Raw genomic sequence first — 21,441 nt, 5'->3', positions numbered from 1 at the left:
ACAAAAAGACCCTTTTGTTCCTCTCTCATTAGTCATGTCTATACAGCAGGGCTAAAGCCAAAATAAGCTACGCAACTTGAGCTACATCAGTTGCATAGCTTAAGTCAAAATAGCTTATTTCGGCTTTTGGCACTGTCTACACAGCAGGAAATCCAACTTAGAGCTTTCTTCCTCTAACTTCCCTTACTCCTTGTAAAATGAGGGTTTATAGGAATCGGAGTAAGAAGTCCTCCAGCTCGCCATTATGTAGACATTATGTTGAAATAACTACTTGCTATATAGACGTGGACTATGTTATTTTGGAATGACGTTCGTTATTCCAAAATAATGCTGCTGTGTAGACATAGCCAGTTAAAGGAATTGTCAGTATTTCTCTCCATTCAAAATTAGGGAAAATAACAAAGCACAGCAGTAACCTCAATTCTAGAGCCTTGTTGAAACTCTAGAAGTACATATCTGACAGATACAACAGAGATTAATGAGCCATGACCAGAAGTTTGATTTTTCTGTCAAGTGCTTCCATCCGTTTTTAATAAACAGAGGAACAACATAAGCTCCACTGGCTGCTCTCTCCTGTTTAAACAGAGCAGGTTGCTTTTACTACTATGTGTGTCTAAGCTGAGTTATGACTCTGAGGCACTGACAATTTTTTCCCCTTTGGCCCTTTTGTAGATATCCCGGTGATTAGCTATGCTCCTTACACACTGTTTCTTTGCATTGCTTCAATATGGATTATCTGGTGTTTTACCACTGGAAACTGTCAAGTTGTAATATCATGTTTACAACAAAATGTGTTCAGTTTAGGGTTGCTGGTATGTGTAAATGCCTAAAACCCATACTGTTCTGTTTTAAACAGCACTCTTTATTTTTTTTATTTGGTTGGGACATATATTCCTCACCTTTTCCAACTAAAGTAGGCTGAGTCAGCTATGGCAAAATCAAAACAGTGGATTGTACTATAATGAAATCTTTTTCATGCCTTTAGTTGCTTACATTACAATCAAACACGGTGATTAAAAAAGTACAAAAATATTTGAACTTGTCTGAAATTTATGGTAAAGGAATCCCTAAGGATTTTATGCTACATTAGAAAAATGATCAAACAAGCTTTCTTTCTTTCTGCACAAATGTGATTGAAATCCAAAGCAAAACAGAAGATATAAATACCCTAAGGTATTTATGAGAAAAAAAATGAGCTGCCATAAATCTAACTGGCCACAGAATGTCACTATTGCTCCATGCAAATATTGTTGAAAGGGAATTTGCCTGGTAATGTAAAATTGATTCTTAAGGAAAGAATTTCAGAGAAATCCTTTATGGGGCTAGGAGGTGGATGTTGAAATGCATACATGCAGGCATGTGTCTTCACACATGCCTAATTTAGTGACATACCTTAAACTTCCCAGATTCTAACATCTCTGAATTTTGAGGGAGCATGCATGTGCCCACACACAATCTTAGAATACTAGAAATGGTAAGGACCTTGAGAGGTCATCAAGTCCAGTCTGCTGCTCTCAGGGCAGGACCAAGCACCATCTACATCATCCCTGATAGACATCTAAAACTCATTTGTAAGAGAGCACATGGATTTAAACCAGGGACCTCTTGAGCTAGTCAAATACTTTACTACTGAGTTATACTCCCTGTGACAGAGCAAGCCTGCTGTCTGACCTACATGGAGGGACTCCAGTACCTATGCTAAGACCTACTGACTTCAATGGGACTCTGGGTAAGAATAAGTGTCCAGGGGTACAGAGCAGATTTCAGGATTGGGACCAAACAGAGAAAGGCTTCTTCATAGAATCATAGAATACTAGGACTAGAAGGGACCTCGAGAGGTCATCGAGTCCAGTCCCCTGCCCTCATGGCAGGACCCAGTACTGTCTAGACCATCCCTGATAGACATTTATCTAACCTTCTCTTAAATATCCCCAGAGATGGAGATTCCACAACCTCCCTGGGCAATTTATTCCAGTGTTTAACCACCCTGGGTATGTCTACACTACAAAGTTAGTTCGAACTAACAGACGTTAGTTCGAACTAACTTTCATAGGCGCTACACTAGCGCTCCGTTAGTTCAAATTTAATTCGAACTAGCAGAGCGCTTAGTTCGAACTAGGTAATCCTCATTCCACGAGGATTAAGCCTAGTTCGAACTTACTAGTTCGAATTAAGGGCTGTGTAGCCCCTTAATTCGAACTAGTGGGAGGCTAGCCCTCCCCAGCTTTCCCTGGTGGCCACTCTGGCCAACACCAGGGAAACTCGTATGCCCCCCTCCCGGCCACGGACCCCTTAAAGGGGCACGGGCTGGCTACGGTGCCTGTGCCAGGTGCAAGCCTGCCAGCACCCAGCCAGCAGACCCTGCACCTGGCACGGCTCGAGCCACCCACCCGATGCCCCCCAGCTCTCCCCCTCTTCCCGGGACCAGGCTGGCGGCTACCAGGAGCTTGCCCAGGACCGCAAGAGGCGGGCACCCGCCTGGGCTAGTGCGGACATCGTGTACCTCGTCCATGACCTCCACACTAGGCACAGGAAAGTGGCCGGCTAGGGCAGGAGAGCTGCCAGCCTGGCCACCCAGGAGCAGGTGTGCATGAAAATCAAGGTGGTCCACTGAGACCCCCGACCCTGAGCCATGAGCTTACAATGGCCGTCCTGGGTCAGACCAAAGGTCCATCTAGCCCAGTAGCCTGTCTGCCGACAGCGGCCAACCCTAGGGATCCTGGAGGGGATGGACCGAAGACAGTGACCAAGCCATTTGTCTCGTGCCATCCCTCTACAGCCTTCCACAAACCTTGGGCAGGAACACCACTCCTACACCATGGCTAATAGCACTCCATGGACCCAACCTCCATGACTTGATCTCACGTCCCTTTAAACTCTGTTCTAGTTCTAGCCTTCACAGCCTCCTGCAGCAAGGAGTTCCACAGGTTGACTCTTTGCTTTGTGAAGAACAACTTTCTGTTACTAGTTTGAAGCCTGCTACCCATTCCTTTCCTTTGGTGTCCTCTAGTCCTTCTTTATGGGAACTAATGAAGAACTTTTCTGTATGCACCCTCTCCACCCCACTCCTGCTTTTAGAGACCTCTATCCTGTCCCCCCTCCGTCTCCTCTTTTCTAAGCTGAAAAGTCCCAGTCTCTTTAGCCTCTCTTCATATGGGACCTGTTCCCAACCCCTGATCATTTTAGTTGCCCTCCCCTGTCCCACCCTCTCTCTTCCCTTCTCCCACCTCCTTTTCCCAGTCTCCCCCAGTTTTGTTCAATAAAGACAGATTCCATTTTGGAAGACACGTTATCTTTATTTTGTACATCAAGAAGAGGGGCTAGGGAAGGGTAAGTGGAAGGAGGTGAGGGAGGAATGGGGCACGAACCCCCGATGGGGAGTACTGGGCTGGCTCTGCGGGTTTCTGGGGGTGGAAGCTCTCCTGCAGCCCCCCAATTGCCCCTTCTCCCCAGATGGCAGCTTGCGGCAAGTGCAGCCGGGCTGGTGGCCGAGTGCTGTGATGTGCCCAGTGTGGGCACTCAGGGCACTCCAAGCCAGGACTGCTTTGCAAGCAGGGCTCCCCTGAGAACTGTCTGTCCGGGGTGGGGGTCGGGACCCTTTAAGCACAGCCCTCGGCTAGCCTGAGACAACAGCTCCACGCTCTAAGTCCTCCTCTGATGCCCTGCCAGCACTGCTTCCGGCCATCCTTAAGCCTGGTTCAGGGTCCACTTAATGTGGACGCGCTAGTTCGAATTAGCAAAACGCTAATTCGAACTAGTTTTTAGTTCTAGACGCGTTAGTTCGAATTTGCTTAGTTCGAATTAACTAATTCGAACTAAATTAGTTCGAATTAACGTTGTAGTGTAGACGTACCCCCAGACAGTTAGAAACTTTTCCCTCATGTCCAACCTACACTTCCCTTGCTGCAGTTTAAGCCCATTGCTTCTTGCTCTATCCTCAGAGGCCAAGATGAACAAGTGTTCTCCCTCCTCCTTATGACACCCTTTTAAATACCTGAGAACTGCTATCATGTCCCCCCTCGGTCTTCTCTTTTCTAAACTAAACAAGCCCAATTCTTTCAGCCTTCCTTCATAGGTCATGTTCTCTAGACCTTTAATCATTCTTGTTGCTCTTCTCTGGACCCTTTCAAATTTCTCCACATCTTTCTTGAAATGCTGTTCCCAGAACTGGACACAATACTCCAACTGAGGCCTAACCAGCGCAGAGAAGAGTGGAAGAATGACTTCTCATGTCTTGCTCACAACACACCTGTTAATGCATCCCAGAATTTTGTTTGCTTTTTTTGCAACAGCATCACACTGTTGTCTCATATTTAGCTTGTGGTCCATTGTAACCCCTAGATCCCTTTCTGCCATATGCCTTCCTAGACAGTCACTTCCCATTCTGTATGTGTGAAACTGATTGTTCCTTCCTAAGTGGAGCACTTTGCATTTGTCTTTATTAAACTTCATTCTGTTTACCTTAGGCCATTTCTCCAATTTGTCCAGATCATTTTCAGTTATGACCCTATTGTCCAAAGCAGTTGCAACCCCTCCCAGCTTGGTGGTATCTGCAAATTTAATAAGTGTACTTTCTATGACAATATCTAAATCATTGATGAACAGAGCCGGTCCCAAAACAAACCCAGATTGGTTTGACATGATTTGTTCTTTACAAATTCATGTTGGCTGTTCCCTATCACCTTATTATCTTCCAAGTGTTTGTAGATGATTTCCTTAATTACTTGCTCCATTATCTTCCCTGGCACAGAAGTTAAACTAATTGGTCTGTAGTTTCCTGGGTTGTTCTTATTTCCCTTTTTATAGATGGGCACTATATTTGCCCTTTTCCAGTCTTCTGGAATCTCTCCTGTTTTTCATGATTTTCCAAAGATGATAGCTAGAGTCTCAGATACCCCCTTCATCAGCTCCTTGAGTATTCTAGGATGCATTTCATCAGGCCCTGGTGACTTGCAGGCATCTAACTTTTCTAGGTGATTTTTAACTTGTTCTTTTTTTATTTTATCTTCTAAATCTACTCCCTTCCCACTAGCATTCACTATGTTAGGCATCCCTTCATCAGACTTCTCGGTGAAGACCAAAATGAAGAAGCCATTAAGCATATCTGCCATTTCCAAGTTTCCTGTTACTGTTTCTCCCTCCTCACTGAGCAGTGGGCCTACCTTGTCTTTGGTCTTCCTCTTGCTTCTAATGTATTTATAAAACATCTTCTTGTTTCCCTTTATTCCTGTAGCTAGTTTGAGCTCATTTTGTGCCTTCGCCTTTCTAATCTTGCCCTTGCATTCCTGTGTTGTTTGCCTATACTCATCCTTTGTAATTTGTCCTAGTTTCCATTTTTGTGTGACTCCTTTTTTATTTTTAGATCATGCAAGATCTCCTGGTTAAGCCAAGGCGATCTTTTGCCATATTTTCTATCTTTCCTACACAGTGGAATACCTTGCTTTTGGACCCTTAACAATGTCCCTTTGAAAAACTGCCAACTCGCCTCAGTTGTTTTTCCCCCTCAGTCTTGATTAATCTAGATAATTTCATGGAGGTTAGGTCCATAAAAGGCTATTAGCCAGGGGATAGAAATGGTGTCCCTGGCCTCTGTTTGTCAGAGGCTGGAAAAGGATGGCAGGAGACAAATAGCTTGATCATTGTCTTCGGTCCACCCTCTCTGGGGCATCTGGTGCTGGCCACTTTTGGCAGACAGGCTATTGGGCTAGATGAACCTTTGGTCTGACCCAATATGGCCATTCTTATGTTCTTATGTTGATTCCCATGGACCTTACCTATCAGCTCTCTGAGGTTACCAAAATCCGCCTTCCTGAAATCTATTGTCTATATTTTGCTGTTCTCCCTTCTACTCTTCTTTAGAATTGTGAACTCTATGATTTCATGATCACTTTCACCCAAGGTGCCTTCCACTTTCAAATTCTCAACCAGTTCCCCCCTATTTGTTAAAATGAAATCAGGAACAGCTTCCCCCCTGCTAGAACCGCTTCCCTCCTGTTTTTTATTTCAAAAAAACCTTATCTGGATTAGATATCTTTCAGTTTCAAAACATGTAATAAAAACTGCTCTGAAATTAAAACTGTCCTTCATTCTGCCTCCATCTGAAATTGCTACTAAATTTAACAGACCGATACTAGCATTTAATTGCCCCTGAATAGAAGTCACCGTCAAGAAGAAGTAGCATAACTACCCCCCGCACTGCCAACAAATCTTTTGTGTTCATAAGAGCTTCATTCCTAGTACAAGGAAGCATTTCAAATAAAAATGCACGTTCACTTAATGTCAATGACCTAGATTACATGCAAAAATAGCCCCGTCCCTGGGGGATTCTGCAGTCCCACCCTCACGCAGCCCTGAAGGGGGTGGGGCGGGCTTCATAGCGGGTGGCTCCTGGGGTGTTTGCAGGGGAGGGAGGAAGGGCTTGGCGACCTCCCAATGGCTCAGGCATCCCCTTTAGTTCTCTGTTTTGTTTCTTTGTCTCCTTCTGCAGGTGGTGAAGGCCATCAACTCCACCCTGCTATGCAGGGACAGCCACCTGGGCGACCTGGACCCCATCATCGCTGGATTTGCTACCATGGGCTTCCCCAACTCTGGGGGGGAAGGGGGGAGGCGGGACTATTGATGGAACCCACATCCTCATCCGGGCCCCCAATCATCGGGCAGCACGGTACATCAATCACAAGGGATACTTTTCTATGGTCCTGCAGGCCCTGGTTGACCACTGCGGCCAGTTTATGGACATCTTTGTAGGCTGTTCGGGGAAGGCGCATGATGCCCATGTCTTCCACAACTCCAGCCTCTACCACAAGCTGCAGACCAACGCTTTCTTCCCTGAGCGCAACATCAGGGTCGGGGATGTTAAGATGCCACTGTGTATTGTGAAGGAGGTGGCCTACCCCTTTATGCCATGGCTTATGAAGCCATACACTGGACCCCTGGACTCCAGCAAGGACCGGTTCAATGGCCACCTGGGCAGGGCCTGCATGCAGGCCGAATGCACCTTTGAATGCTTGATGGTGCAGTTGAGGTGACTCCTGACACACCTGGATGTGAGGGAGCAGAACATCCCCAGGTGATATCTACATATTGTATGCTCCACAACATCATGGACAGGAATGGGGAGGCTTTCCCTCTGGGGTAGGGGGAAGAGGCTGGCTGGGAGAGGTGGTCCTTTGAACAGCTGTGCATAGATGCCATCCGCCAGGCCCATCAGGTAGAGGTGCACATCTGGGAGGCCCTGAGGGAGAGTTTCTCTCAAGGACCCCAATAATTCTCCCCAGGGCCTCTCCACTAGTGGCCTATGCCTTGCTCCTTTCTGCCTTTCCTCCAGCAACCCCTCCTTTCCCCACTCCACCCCTCTTCCCTGCAGACACAATAAAAAAAACCGTTGGTTTTGAAAAAAAGAACTATTTGCTTATTTATTTGGGATAGATGTAACTGGGAAGGAGGAGAGGGCTGATAACCTGGAAATGGGGAGGCAGGAGGGAGCAGAGAAACTTGGAACGGGGGAGGAGAGGCTCAAGGCTGGGGCTGAGAGCGTCATGTGGCTCGGATTCTTCCTCCACCTCATGTGCGGGAACCTTGGCACACTTGGGGATAGGAGGGTCATGGGTGGGTAAGGGGAAAGGCAGGATGGAGGGGAGTGGGGCTGGATCTGGGTCAGGCATGGGAAAGGGAACAGAGACTGGGGCAGGGACTGGGTCAAGAGCAGGGACTGGGACTGGTGCCAGGTAGGTCAGGAGCTCCTGGATGGTCACACACATGTTGCGTCCCTGCTGCAGCAGCTCAGTCCACATCTGTGTCTGCTGCATGTCCCACAGGATGGAGACGTGCTCCCTCATCAGTTCCTCCTGGACCCTCTGGCACCTGCGGCTTCCCCAGGGTCAGGCAGCTGGCTCGGCTGATGCCAATCGCCCCACAGTCATGGCTGGTCCAGCAGGGGAGAATAAAGAGAGGTGGTCAGTCATCCCTGGAGACACTGTCCCTGAGGCCTTGCCCTCATCTGTGAGCTGAGAGCCTCCTTTCAGCAGTGGCTCATGGTGGGAGGGTGCCCCCTCCCTGGGGGTCAGAAGTGTGGGTGGCTTCCCCAGAGCTTGTGAGCAGGAGCCCAGGGGTGCTCTGGTGCTGCCTCTTGGAGTTGTGTAGTACAGACTGGTGCTGCACGTGCATCCATGTACATGGATTGCAGCGTGATGGCCGTACCAAGAAGGCCGAGCAACGATCGCACCACAGCCCATCAGCACCCACCTCCCCCACACTGTGTGTGTGAAAAACTAAGACCACTCACCTGATGATCCCTCCTCGGCCTCAGAGGATGCTTGGGAGACATCCAGGCCATGAGGTACCAGCTCCAAAGTGAGAGGGGTGACAGCGCCCACCGTTTCCTCCTCCTCCTCCTCCTCCTGGGCTGGGACCCCCAGGTGGGTGACGACGGGTGTTTCCAGCCCCGAGTCCACCACCAAGGGTGAGAAAGGAGCTGTGCTGCCCCCTAGGATATCGTGCAGGTCGTCATAATAGGGGCAGGAGTGGGGTCTTGCCACAGAGCATGAGCTATGCTCCCTCACCCTGGCGTAGGCCTGGTGGAGCTCCTTGACTTTACTACGATCCTGTTCCAGGTTCCTCGTGTGGTCCCTATTGGCCATATATACCAGCATTGCTCCATCTGGAGCGGAGATCCTGGAGGTTCTCCTTGTTGTCCCACATCTCCAGGAGGGCCAGGATCTCCACCCCAGACAAGGATGGCACACATTTTTTGCAGCCCCTGGCTGGCTCCTAGGAGCCCTGTGTGTGCTCCCTGAGATGGGAGGGGACTCTTGGGGTGCTTGTGGCTGGGACATGGTGCCCAGACGTCAGGTGCTGGCAGCAGCACTGTGGCTGGAAGCTCTGAGGGCTGACTTCCTGCCACAAGCCCTGTCCCCTGTGTCTGCAGCTTTAAGAGCAGCCGTGGAACAGGAACTATAGAGTTGCGATGAGTGTTGACAGAGTGGCCAGCAGGGCACCTGTGGGATTTCCTGGAGGCCTCTTTTTTTTAAAATAAATCCCTTTTTCACATTCACATACACCCTCTTCCAAAAAAGTTTTTTCAGAAAAGGGCTTATTCCTCGTGGAATGAGGTTTACTGTCGTCGGAAAAAGTCATCTGTTATTTCAACTTTCTGTCGAAATAACACAATTGTAGCATGAATGCTAGTATTGTTTTTCTGGAATAACAGCTGTTATTCTGGAAAAACAGTGCAGTGTAGATGCACAATATGAGTAATATAAACAATGGATCGGATGTCTGTCCATGAGAAGAGTGGGCTTACTCCAACCTGAGCTCAGATGGTTGTTCAAAGGCCCTGAAGATCATATATTGTTCTCTTAAAGAGGAGATGTTACCAGTTAATATTTTTGTCAACTGGCAAAGTTTAGAAAAAATATTTCTATTTGCTCGTGAGAACAATGCTACATCCCTAGTTCAATAGGAAAAGGGTGTAACCTGAATTTGTTGTGAAATTATGTTTGTAAGTGGACTTTAAGATGACATTGATCAGAGGTGGCACATGTAGACTACGTTCTAATTTTGAAAGCGGATATGCAAATTATGCAGGAATTTGCATATCTTCTTCCAATCACTTTTTTGAAAGAGAGTCTTTCGAAAGTGAAAGTAGTCTGGACACGTTTTTTGGGGAAAAAACCCTTTATCAAAAAACCACATAAACCTCCTTTTTTTAGGAAGAGCGTTTTTTTTCGAAAAAGGTTTTTTTTTCTGAAAACCCCCTGCGTCCAGACTACTTTCACTTTTGAAAGACAAAAAAGCAATTGGCAGAAGATATGCAAATTCCCATGGAATTCCTTGGGAATTTGTATGTCCTCTTTCGAAATTAGAACGTAGTCTAGACGTGCCCTAAGCCATTCTATGTGTTGTTTATGTGAGTGTGCATATTCATATGTACGCACATTTTATGCTCTCTGGCGGATTTTGTTGCATTTATATTTTCAGTTTACGGACCAACAAGTAGTGGTAAATTAAATGTGGGGTGGAGTTGGACTAGATTCTCTGGTGTGGAGCACCCTCTTTGACTATTCAGTTGGGCCCAAAGCTAGGCTAACCAGCCTAGGGAGGATCCCACTGGCCTCGGACAATCCTCCAATTGTGCAGAATGCCTCTCTTCCTCCTGCTGCCCTCTCTGCCCTGTGCCACAATCCCTGGCTGCAGTTTTGGCATCTTGTCACTCTTGCAGCCTAGCACAAGCCTGGGGGTTTCATGAATAAGGTTGATTTTGTCACCGATATTTTAGTAAAAGTCAGAGACAGGTCACAGGCAATAAATACAAATTTCATGGAAGCCAGAGACCCATGATTTTTACTAAAAATAACTGAGACAAAACAGGGCTAAGACCCAGCCCTATTATGTGAGGGGAAGGAGGTTCAGTGCCCACTACCACTGTGTCTGGGAACTTCAGGGTCTCCTTGGCACAACAGTGGCTGGCAACTGTGGGGGTCCTCCCTCGTGCCTGCAACGACTGAGAACTCTGTGTACCCCCACCTCCTATAGCAGCTGGGAGCTCCAGGCCTCTCCATGCGGCTATGAGCTCTGGGGCCCCCCACAGCAGTTAAGAGCTGCAGGGGCCACTGCTGCCCATGGCAGCTCAGAGCTCCAGGGTCCCTGACAGCTTTAGTCCTGGCACCCCAGGGCTGAAGCAGAAAAATTCATGGATGTCACAGAAGTCACAGATTCTGTGACAAATCTTAGTCTTATTCAGAAGGCTTTTGAACTGGGCAGAGGAAATTAACAGAAAATAATGCAGACTTATCTACCAGTTCTGTCCCCTCTCTTCCTTCTTTCCCAGGCTGTAAACCCACAGATATTCAAACTCCTGGGCTGTGTCTACACTGGCATCCCTTCCGGAAAAGGGATGCTAATGTAGACTTTGGAATAGGCAAATCCGCGGGGGATTTAAATATCCCCAGCGGCATTTGCATTAACATGGCTGCCGCTTTTTTCCGGCTTGGGGAATAGCCGGAGAAAAGCGCCAGTCTAGACGTGAGTCTCCGGAAAATAAAGCCTTTTCCGGAGGATTTCTTATTCCTACTTTCAAGTAGGAATAAGAGATCCTCCGGAAAAGGCTTTATTTTCCGGAGACTCACGTCTAGACTGGCGCTTTTCTCCGGCTTATCTCCAAGCCGGGAAAAAGCTGCAGCCATGTTAATGCAAATACCGCGGGGGATATTTAAATCCCCCACGGATTTGCCTATACCAAAGTGCTACATTAGCATCCCTTTTCCGGAAGGGACGCCAGTGTAGACACAGCCTTGGTGTATGCATTGAAGGACTGCTGCGTGCGGGATGTTTTCCTCTTCTCTGACAAAACCTGGGGCTATTTTCTCATTTTTTCCTGATCCTCCTCTTGGAAAATAAACAGAGGGAATGGTACATCCCTTGGCATTTTGTATTTGATCCATCTTCAACCTTTTATTTGATTATCCAGATACTTCATTCATATGACTAATTCCTTTATGGCTCAGCCTACATTTTGACAAGGCAAATCTTAAAAGTAAATTTGTGTATCAGGCTTTCCTGATGCCCGCACTTCAGTGTGCATTCTGCTCATCAGAAGCGGTAAAGGCAGCTTTCAGCTAAGATGCTGAGGATGGTAATACACACAGCTGCTCTCGCAGGATTATCCCTCATCCCTCATGCATTATAAGAGATTTGACGGGCCTATTAACAGTTTCTACCTGTTTTAAGATTTGTAACAGTAGGTCGAATGGATTACTTTATGTGCCTGATTTGCCTGTGGTTCCTGGTAGCGGTGTTGACGTGATTTATGTAAATCATAAAGTGAAATGCAGTGACCTCAATGAGTTCCCAGTTCCTTTCATGCACGTCTTTGGGTAGAGTGCTAATATTTATAAATAATGGTATATTCATGCCTCAATAATCTGCTTTATTTACACTGTTAGTGCAGAGCTGCTAGGGCACAAATGAAACATTTATTCCCTGATGTGTGTTTCGTTTTTCTTTCAATCCTGTATTCTCCCTTATGCCTTGCCCTTACTGTTAGTGAACTTGTCAGCAACTTTCCCCAGCAGGAGGGAAACAAGTTAAGTAGGGAGGAAGAACAACTACCTTTGCTGCCATTTTCAGTGCAATTCTCTGACTAATGAGAAAGGGCTACTAATGAACCGAGAGACTGGTTTGTTCTTCTTCCAGAAACGGAGCACATTATTCGGTGGGCTGTTCTCTTGGTCTCCACTAGCCTAAGGGTGACAAGCCAGTACCCCATATTCACAACTTGTGCTGCCAGTTCAGTTTACTCAACCAGAGCCATTTGTAACAGATAAACCTGCTGGTTTTTATTTCCCGTGTTAACCTCTATATTCTCTGTGCTCTGTATTTGTTAAAAGCGGGTCTCCTGGAAGCATTTTATTCCTTCAGTCCTGGATGCAGCTGGTGCCGAGCCCAGATCTTTGGGGGCTTTAAACTTGCATTCGTTATTAAACAGGAAGAGAGCTGTCTTTTTAGCAGGTGCCAAGTTTCTACAGGCCCAATTCTGAAATCATTACTCATGGCCAAACTTTCCTCCCCTAGCTCATGCCAACATTACCATTGAACTCACTGTGGGTATTGGTCTCAGCAAGGGATTTGGTCCTTTGTCCTTACTCCGGCAAAATTCCAACTGCATTCAATGTGGTTTAGATTAAGAACTGGAAGAGTGGGTTTTAAATCTGGGACCAAATTCTGCCTTCAGTTACACTGATGTAAATCTGATGTGACTTCCGTATTTCAATGAAGCTATTTCAAATTTACAGCACAATCTGACCCTAATTATAAGCTGGCACTGTTTTGTTCGGTCTTTGCTTTGATTAGATAAGGGCAATTGCAATTTAGTTTAATCAATCAAGGTTTTCAGGCATCTGGATTTGGCAGCGCAGGCTGGAATTTCCTAGCAAATTCATCTTTTTATGATCATTTTAAGGGGATCTTTTAAATTGTAGATTCTAAAAAGCTCATTCCTTGTTCATAAGTTAATCAAAAAGCCACTTTCCCCTAAAGTTAATAATAATGTAACCCTTCTGCAAGGTGGAGATGACAGCAACCAGGGCTGGGTTCAATATCTAGGGGTTCCTTTTCAATAATACAACACAAATCTGGCTCAAACCCTCATCCATAAACCTGAGAAAATTACACCCCAACTCTGAGAGACAATAATTCCCCTCTTGGAAGCACAGTGTGTGAGTGTAGAAAAGAAACTTTCAGTGAAAGGAGAGAACTCACCCAGTGTTAATTAGGGCAAATACCACAGGCAGGACTCATAAAGATAAAACTGTGAGCAGGACACCCGCCCCAGAGTGACTGAGACAGAGTCTTTTACCTTGTATGTTTGAGTTGTACAGCCTTACTGTGTCTCCCTCTGCTCCCTCACTCTAACCCACTCACAGTGGTTGCTCTTGGTTAGTGAGGACCCAGGGTTCAGAGGTGAATCTCCGGCCCAGGAAAGAAGGCACTGTGCATACACTGCCATCTGAACACTTAGGCTGTGTCTACATTGGCATCCCTTTCCGGAAAAGGGATGCTAATGAGACACTTTGAATTGCAAATCTGCGGGGGATTTAAATATCCCCCGCGGCATTTGCATTTACATGGCTGCCGCTTTTTTCCGGCTCGGGGTTTTTGCCAGAGAAAAGCACCAGTGTAGATGCGATTTTCTGGAAAATAAGCCCTTTTCTGGAAGATCCCTTATTCCTTTCAAGTAGGAATAAGGGATCTTCCGGAAAAGGGCTTATTTTCCGGAAAATCGCGTCTACACTGGCGCTTTTCTCCGGCAAAAACCCCGAGCCGGAAAAAAGCATGTAAATGCAAATGCCGCGAGGGATATTTAAATCCCCTGCAGATTTGCAATTCCAAAGTGTTTCATTAGCATCCCTTTTCCGGAAAGGGATGCCAATGTAGACACAGCTTTAGGGTGCATCTACACTGCACCCAGAACTCAAAATTAGCTATGCAATTTGAGCTATGCAAATTGTGCAGCTTATTTCAAGTTAATTTCGAAATATCTTATTTTGAAATTTGGCACTGTCTACACAGCACTTATTTCAAAATAAATCACTATGCCAGAACATCCCTTACTCCTCATGGAATGAGGTTTACAGGGACATCGGAATAGCGAGTCCGTTATATTTCAAAATAATGGCCGCACTCAAAAGATGCAGGATAGCTATTTCGGGATACATCAGGGTGCCTCTTTCCCCAGCCACCTGTTAGCTACTGTCTGCTGCCAGCTGCCTTTCTTCTGTGATCTCTGTAGATCAGTCTCTTAGGCTGCGTCTACACTGCAGCATTATTTTGGGATACCAGAGGTATCCTGAAATAGCTATTCCGCATCTTTTGAGTGTGCTCATTATTTCGAAATATAACAGGCTCGCTATTCCAACATCCCTGTAAACCTCATTCCATGAGGAGTAAGGGACATTTCAGAATAGCAATTTATTACAAAATAAGTGCTGTGTAGACAGCACCAAATTTCAAAATAAGTTGTTTCAAAATAACATTGAAACAAGATAAGCAATTTGCGTAGCTCAAATTGCGTATCTTATTTCGACCGATGGTGCAGTGTAGATGCACCCTTAATTATTTTCAATCTCTCAACAGGCTTGCCAGAAGAATATGCCCCACTACAAGTGATTTCAGCTCTTATTGAGTACTTCATAGGGAGAGATCACACCTCCTGCTGGGACACCTGTTTCCATCCTTCTAACTTTCACAGGGGTCTGACATTCAAGCTCCTGGCTTAATGAGGCCCTTTCAGCTGAGGGATAAACCCCTCATTTGGGAAAGGTTAAACACTGTTCTGCTTCCTTTTATTGATACATTGATAACAACATTACACTACCCCTCATTCAGTATTAAATTATCTGTAACCCGATACCAGCCAAAGTTGACCACTTTAAGCAATGCAGTTCTATCTGCTGGACATCTTGGCAAGAGTGGGTGTGTTCATGTAAATATAGTTTGCTCCTGAAGTCTCTCTCTCGCCCTGCTTAGCTTAGACCTGGTTTACATCAATAATAATAAATAATGAATTATTTACAGTAGAAAGTAACTTATCACCCTGCTCTGTTTCCATATTTTCTTTCTGCCATTAATTTTTAAAAAACAATAAAAGGCAGTTATGGAGAATGTTGTATCTTTTTTAAGTGTCATGTTTAAAGTAGTGTCCAGTACATTATCTGGCTGGTTTCAAGAGTTTTGATAAAATAAAACTTGTGTTTTTTAGTATTGATTAAAATGACAAATATTACTTGGCAAATCAGTTAATCCCTGAAGCCTTATTTGGTCTCACAAATAGTTCACAGTGGTTTTATAAATCCTGTGTATGATAGAAACCGCTTTAAGCTGGGGGGTGTTGTGTCAACCCCAGCACCTCTAGTTCCAGCACCTATGCATATTCATGTAAGATGCCAGAAGCTCCATAAGGAAACTTCCTACCCCCTCTGTTGGTGAAAAGGGAAAAGTTCTTTCCCAGATAGCTTCATGTGCCTAGCCTATCTACTCTTATTTGTCTAGTGACATTTGGGAAGTCATCATAACAATACAATAGCTTAGATTTTGAATGGTAGGGACTTCCAGAGACATTCAAAAAGGGGGAAGGAGTGTTTGCCTGGTGGTAAAGCATTCATTTTCAAGCAAGGAGCAGTCTAAGGTCTTAAGTGTTGTCGGCTTTTCTTCCATGGGCATTTTACTACAAGAGGCAATGCAGGTTGAGGACTCCACAATGAGAGAAAGCACAGACTGAGAACTCTGCTGTGACAGCCAATGCAGAGCTAAGTGTGCTGGAGCCAGTACTAGGCATAAACAGACTAAGCAATTGCTTAGGTCCCCAAGCATCTCAGCGGGGTATTCACTTTTTATTATAAGAACTTGCTTATTTTACTGTTGGGAAGGACATTTCTATCTAGGGGCCCCAATGAGCTAGAACTAGCAGTGGATACTGGAGAGGCCTCGCCTACCCAGCAACTTAATATAGCAGAATCACTTAGCTGAGTTAGGGGGTGGTACCTCCAGGCTGGACCAGGCAAGCGACTATCTTGGCACTGGAGACAGACCTGGAAAGAGACACTTGGACTGCTACTACTCTCTGATCTCAACCACGAGCAGGGTTTGATGCATGGGTAAGGTCAGGCCTACCTATGGGGAAGGGGCAAAGAGAGGAATTGCTCCGGGGCCTGGTGATTCAAAGGAGCCTGAGGCTCCGTCCACCACTGCTGCAGCAATTAGGGCTGCCTGGGGAGATGGGGGTGCCATGTGGAGCCTTGCAGGCAGTGCTTGGGGAGAGCACCATGGCCTGGTTAGTACTGAGGGCTGGCTGCCTTTGGACTCACCCCTTCCTTCTGAGGCCCCGCCCCTTCCAGGAGCATGTAGCCAGCCCCTCCCAACTTGCCCGGGACTCAGCATGGCTGTTGGCTCCCATGAGTAAGGTGATGCGGTCAAGGGCCTGTTACCTGTGGGACATGCCCACTGGCAGGTGTTAGACTGACCACTACCAACATTTCTGGAAGTGTGTGGGGGTGAGGTGGGCATTTTACTCTTTATTTGCCTGTTTATTTTGTTGCTGTATTTTCTCAAGTTTGACTGTTCCCTTTCCCCTAATTCAATTTCTTTATTTGTGCATAGTCCCAGAATGTTTTTGCATGGAGGATGTTCTGCCTGTGAAAGGCACCCAGGGATGCTCATTTGGGGTATGTCTACACTAGCCCCCTAGTTCGAACTAGGGTAGCTAATATAGGCATTTGAACTTGCAAATGTAGCCTGGGATTTAAATATCCTGGGCTTCATTTGCATGTTCCTGGCGCCATTTTTAAATCCCCTTTGGTCAAACTGACTGTCTGCAGCCTGAACAATCCAGACCATATTGTAAGTTCAATAGGACAGGATTTCCTGCCTTCAGACAGGAGGCTTTCCCTGGGAAGGATGGTAGGAAATGTGCTGAGCTTCATTAACTCTCATCTTATTGCTGAAAAAATGCTTTAGAGACTGTAGGAGCTGTGTGCTAGGCAAAATCATCAGCATGCAGCTGGTTGTCTGGACAGCAATGAGAAATTCCTAAGCAGGAAGGTGAACAAAGATATGAATAAAAGCATAGAGACTCAAATACGATTTCAGACCAAATCAAACCAAATGGATTTTACCCCATTGCTCTAATCTATTAGTGTGTATGCTTAGAATTTTTTGAAACTCACAATAGGAGATATAGCCATTGCATTTTTTGTCAATTTATTTATTTAACAAAATTAATAAATATATATTCTAGATTGATTTCCTTCATATCTGATTTTCCTAGAGAAGGATCAAAACCTAGTACCAGAGCACCCTCAAACTGTGGAGAAGTTCAGACCGAGGGTCAGAACTTCACTTTGAGGGGCCTGGATTTTCTTTTCTTTCCTCCTACCATTAAATCTCATGGAGGCTACGTCTGCACTGTCCCTCTCTTGCGGAAAAACATATGCAAATGAGGCTAAGCGTGGAATATTGCCATGCCTCATTTGCATAATTAATGAGGCTCTGTTTTTGTGCAGGAGGCTTTTGCGCAAAAAGGAGCTGTCTACACAGCTCCTTTTTGCGCAAAACCTCCCTCTTGCACAAGAGCCATTCTTCCTGAAAAAATGAGGAAGAACGGCTTTTGCGCAAGAGGAGGTTTTTGTGAAAAAAGGAGCCGTCTAACACTGCTCGTTTTTGCGCAAAAGCCTCTTGCGCAAAAGCGGCTGGTAATTAATTATGCAAATGAAGTGCGTCGATATTCCATGCCATGCTTCATTTGCATATATTTTTCTGGAAGAAGGCTACAGTATAGACATAGCCGAAGTTACCAGTCTCATGGCTTTAACAGTCTCAAACACGGTCTCAAATTTATACCTAAACCATTGTATGTGTTATCATTTTCAAGCAAAAGTAATAGAACGTTGATATCTAGGTATGTTGGAGGCAGTCCCCGCAGGCCTTTCACAGGCAAACATCCCCAGTTGAGCCATTAAGGAGTTTTGCACAAGAAGAGACTGCAGGATTGGGAGCACATTGATTTGCAGGTGCAAAGAGCATTTGCACCTGCAGAACAAGAAGCTGCAGATATCAAAGTTCTGTTATTTCTTCCTGCAAATAGGAATACTCGCACAACTGCAGGCACAAAATTAGGCACTGCACTGAAGTCCATGTAAGAAAATATATCCCTAATGTTTTAATAACGTTCCAGTCATGACATGTATTTTCTGCCTTCTCTCTGTACTTGTCCGTTGTGCACATTTTCATTTTCAGACTGGAATATGACACTGTTAACCTCGCGCCACAACTTGAAGATCTGTGTGAGTTTGCTCTTTCTCTTTCCTTCTGTGGCTGGTCTAGGGATTTTACAAATAAACCATTGGTCTGGGAAGGCTATTTTGGAACACATGTTCTTTTCTTCTGTATTCACAAACAACTAAGAAGTTTACAAACTGGTACCTCCTCTCAGTCCACTTCAGTTAGACTACTCATGTAAGAAAGAGCAGCAGGATATAAACTGAAGATACACACTCTTTACTGTGTTCTATCTTTACTGTGTCCTTATGTAGTCTTAGGTGAGAATCCATTTGTGAGAAGGAGCTGAAAAACCAGCTCTTAACATTCAATTATGTCTGAATTAACCTTAACAAAAATGATACATGAATATTTACCGACTAAAATCCATTCAGTATGGTTCCTGGGTTTATTAAATATGTCAGTGTAACCTCCATACTTAGGCACGGCCACAGTGCTTGTGTGAGAAGGCTTGAATTCCTGTATTAGTCCAGTTTGTGTGCCAATATGTCTACCCTTTCTGCAGGTGTATGAGTTACAGCCCAAGGCAAAAATATCCATGCCTTCCCTAAAGATCTCAAGGAGTTCTGCAGTCCAGATGGTTCCAATTTGAGGCCTACACTTAGCGACGTAGCTGTATTGAGTTTCTTCCCTGAAACCAACAAAACCTGTTTTAGCATTTTGCTTGGATTAAAATATTTGTCCCTTTTTTCACAGGGCAGAAGAGGGACTCCTGAAGCCACTGAAGGAAGGAAATCATTACAGGGCTCTACAGAAGTAGGTCATGTGCTACAGCTGCTCATAGTTTAAGAGGAAGAAACATGGGACCCCAAACATGGAACATGACTCCTTCAAAATGCTTGAGAGCAGCCCAAGAAAAACATCCACAGAGGCTTATTTAATAAACATTATCTATAATAGTCTCAATGTGTGCTCATGTTTCCTTAGGAGTTTGCACCTACTTCCCAGAGCTAACAAGATTTCAAAATAGAACACAGAGTAATTTAATGAAAAGGATTTAATAGTTTGTGTTAAAGCTAATATGGTCCATTAGGAGCTGTCATTTTATAAACAATGAAGATATGTTACCTCTCCCCTTTGCTGTAAAGTCATTCCAAGCAAGATTTATAAACAGTCAGTAATGATCTACAGAACATGGATGAAAGACAATTAAGGCTACATTTGACGAATCTGGGCTTTTTTCCTCTTGTTTGGTTTCTTGTTAAATACGCCTAGTATCATATAGATGAGTGGATAAATACATACAAAATATTACATATGTGCATGCCTATATAGATATATGGATTTAATTAACAATCATACAGCATTCATTATCTTAAAAACACTACTATTTCCACAGCTTGCAAAGAGCCTAAAGTGAATTGTTAAATCAACTGAACAATTTTTAATTTAATGCAAACTGTCACTTCAGTGTTTTTTTTCCTTGATAATGAATGAATGTTTAGTGATATTTGTAAAGTCTGAATCCACTTTATTTTAAAGCTGTGAAAACAAAATGTTATGGACCAAATGGTGTTAATTTTGATGTATTGGGTTTACTCTTTGCACGCTGAAACTTAATGGACTGTAAAACCTGTATGTGTGTAAACAGGAACCAGAAGGTTGTAGTCCAGTCTTACACTGTTATAACTCTAAAGGCTGCTGCCCCGTGTATGTCTGGAGTAAGGCACAAGCAAGTTATAAAGAGGGCATAGACTGCCCTCCACAGAATATCCCTATCATGGGGGGAAGGGAGAGGGCAATTGTTTTCTGCCTGGTTTAGAGACACTATCCTGACTCTGTACTGAACTCCCTCCCTGCACCTTGTATCATGGTGGGAGAGGATCAGGGCACAAAATAAGGCCTGTTGATGTACTGTGCTTTGTTTCAGCTATTCTGGGCTGCCACACTGTTCCCCAGTGGGCTGTTATAAACCAGCACAATTTAGAGCAGTCTAGGCTAAAATTAGGGAGGCATATAGATGCCTTAAACCAGTGGTCCCCAACCTTTTGGGGCTGCCGCGCACCCGGGGGCGGAGCTGCTCATCCGCCATGCGCCCAGGGCGAGGGCCATGTATGCACCGTGCGCCCGGGGCCCGGGGCACAAGAATGGCTTGGGTCAGCCCTGGTCACTCGACGGGTGCACATAAATGCCCCGGCGGGTGCCATGGCACCTGCAGGCCCTGCATTGAGGACCACTGCCTTAAACAAAGGCTATGTCTAGACTGCAGGCTTCTTTTGGAAGAAGCTTTTTCTGAAAGAGAGTGTCTACACACAAAAGTGCATGCAAAAAGCAATGTTCTTTTCCAAAAGAGAGTGTCCAGACTGATTGTTACGCTCTCTCGCATAAAAGGCCACCCAGAACCACTTCAGGCAGGGCTTTGGGTCACCAGTTGCTGGAGCCTTGCAGAGACACGCACTTAAAGAGACCCCCCTGGACAGCCGTTTCTCTGCTTCTGCTGCGTGCTTGTTACCTCTTCGAGTGACAGCAAAGCTCTCGCAGTGCCTGCTGTGGTTGCCCAGCTTTTTTGGATGCCACAGCTTTTCTCTTGGTGCCATGGAGCCAGAGATGCCCCTGGCCATGCAATGGCCCCACATGGCCATGCTGCAGTTTTTGCAGCACTTTGTGCCAGCTGCCTTCCTGGTCTAGACCGAGCTCAACCCCGAGCTCATTCTTGGGACCCTCTCCCTGGGTGTGGGAACTGCACTCTGGCAACTGCACCCCACAGTGGAGAGGCATTTCTGGAGGCTCGACACCGGTTCAGACTGGTGGGACCGGCTGGTCATGGAGCGGTGGGACGACCAGCAGTGGCTCTAAAACTGCCGCCTGCGGAAGGCCACCTTTTTGGAGCTGTGTGCCTGGCTTGCCCCCACCCTCCAGAGACGTGACACCCACCTGCAGCCCGCCATCCCCCTGGAGAAGTGGGTCGCAATCTCCATATGGAAGCTCGCCACCCCCAACAGCTATCACTAAGTGGGCAACCAGTATGATGTGGGGAAGTCCACCGTCGGGGCCCTCCTCATGGAGGTAAGGCACTCTGAAGCTGCAGTCCCTGCATGGGGGCAGGGAGGATAGTCCTGGAAAAGGGGGTCCCTCGGGAAAGGGGACTGTGGGGGTGGAGTGGGGGTGGCG

The sequence above is a fragment of the Pelodiscus sinensis genome, chromosome 1, assembly GCF_049634645.1.
Source record: "Pelodiscus sinensis isolate JC-2024 chromosome 1, ASM4963464v1, whole genome shotgun sequence".
Taxonomy (NCBI): domain Eukaryota; kingdom Metazoa; phylum Chordata; order Testudines; family Trionychidae; genus Pelodiscus; species Pelodiscus sinensis.
The sequence above is the reverse complement of the archived record's forward strand: the minus strand, read 5'-3'. Positions refer to the sequence as shown.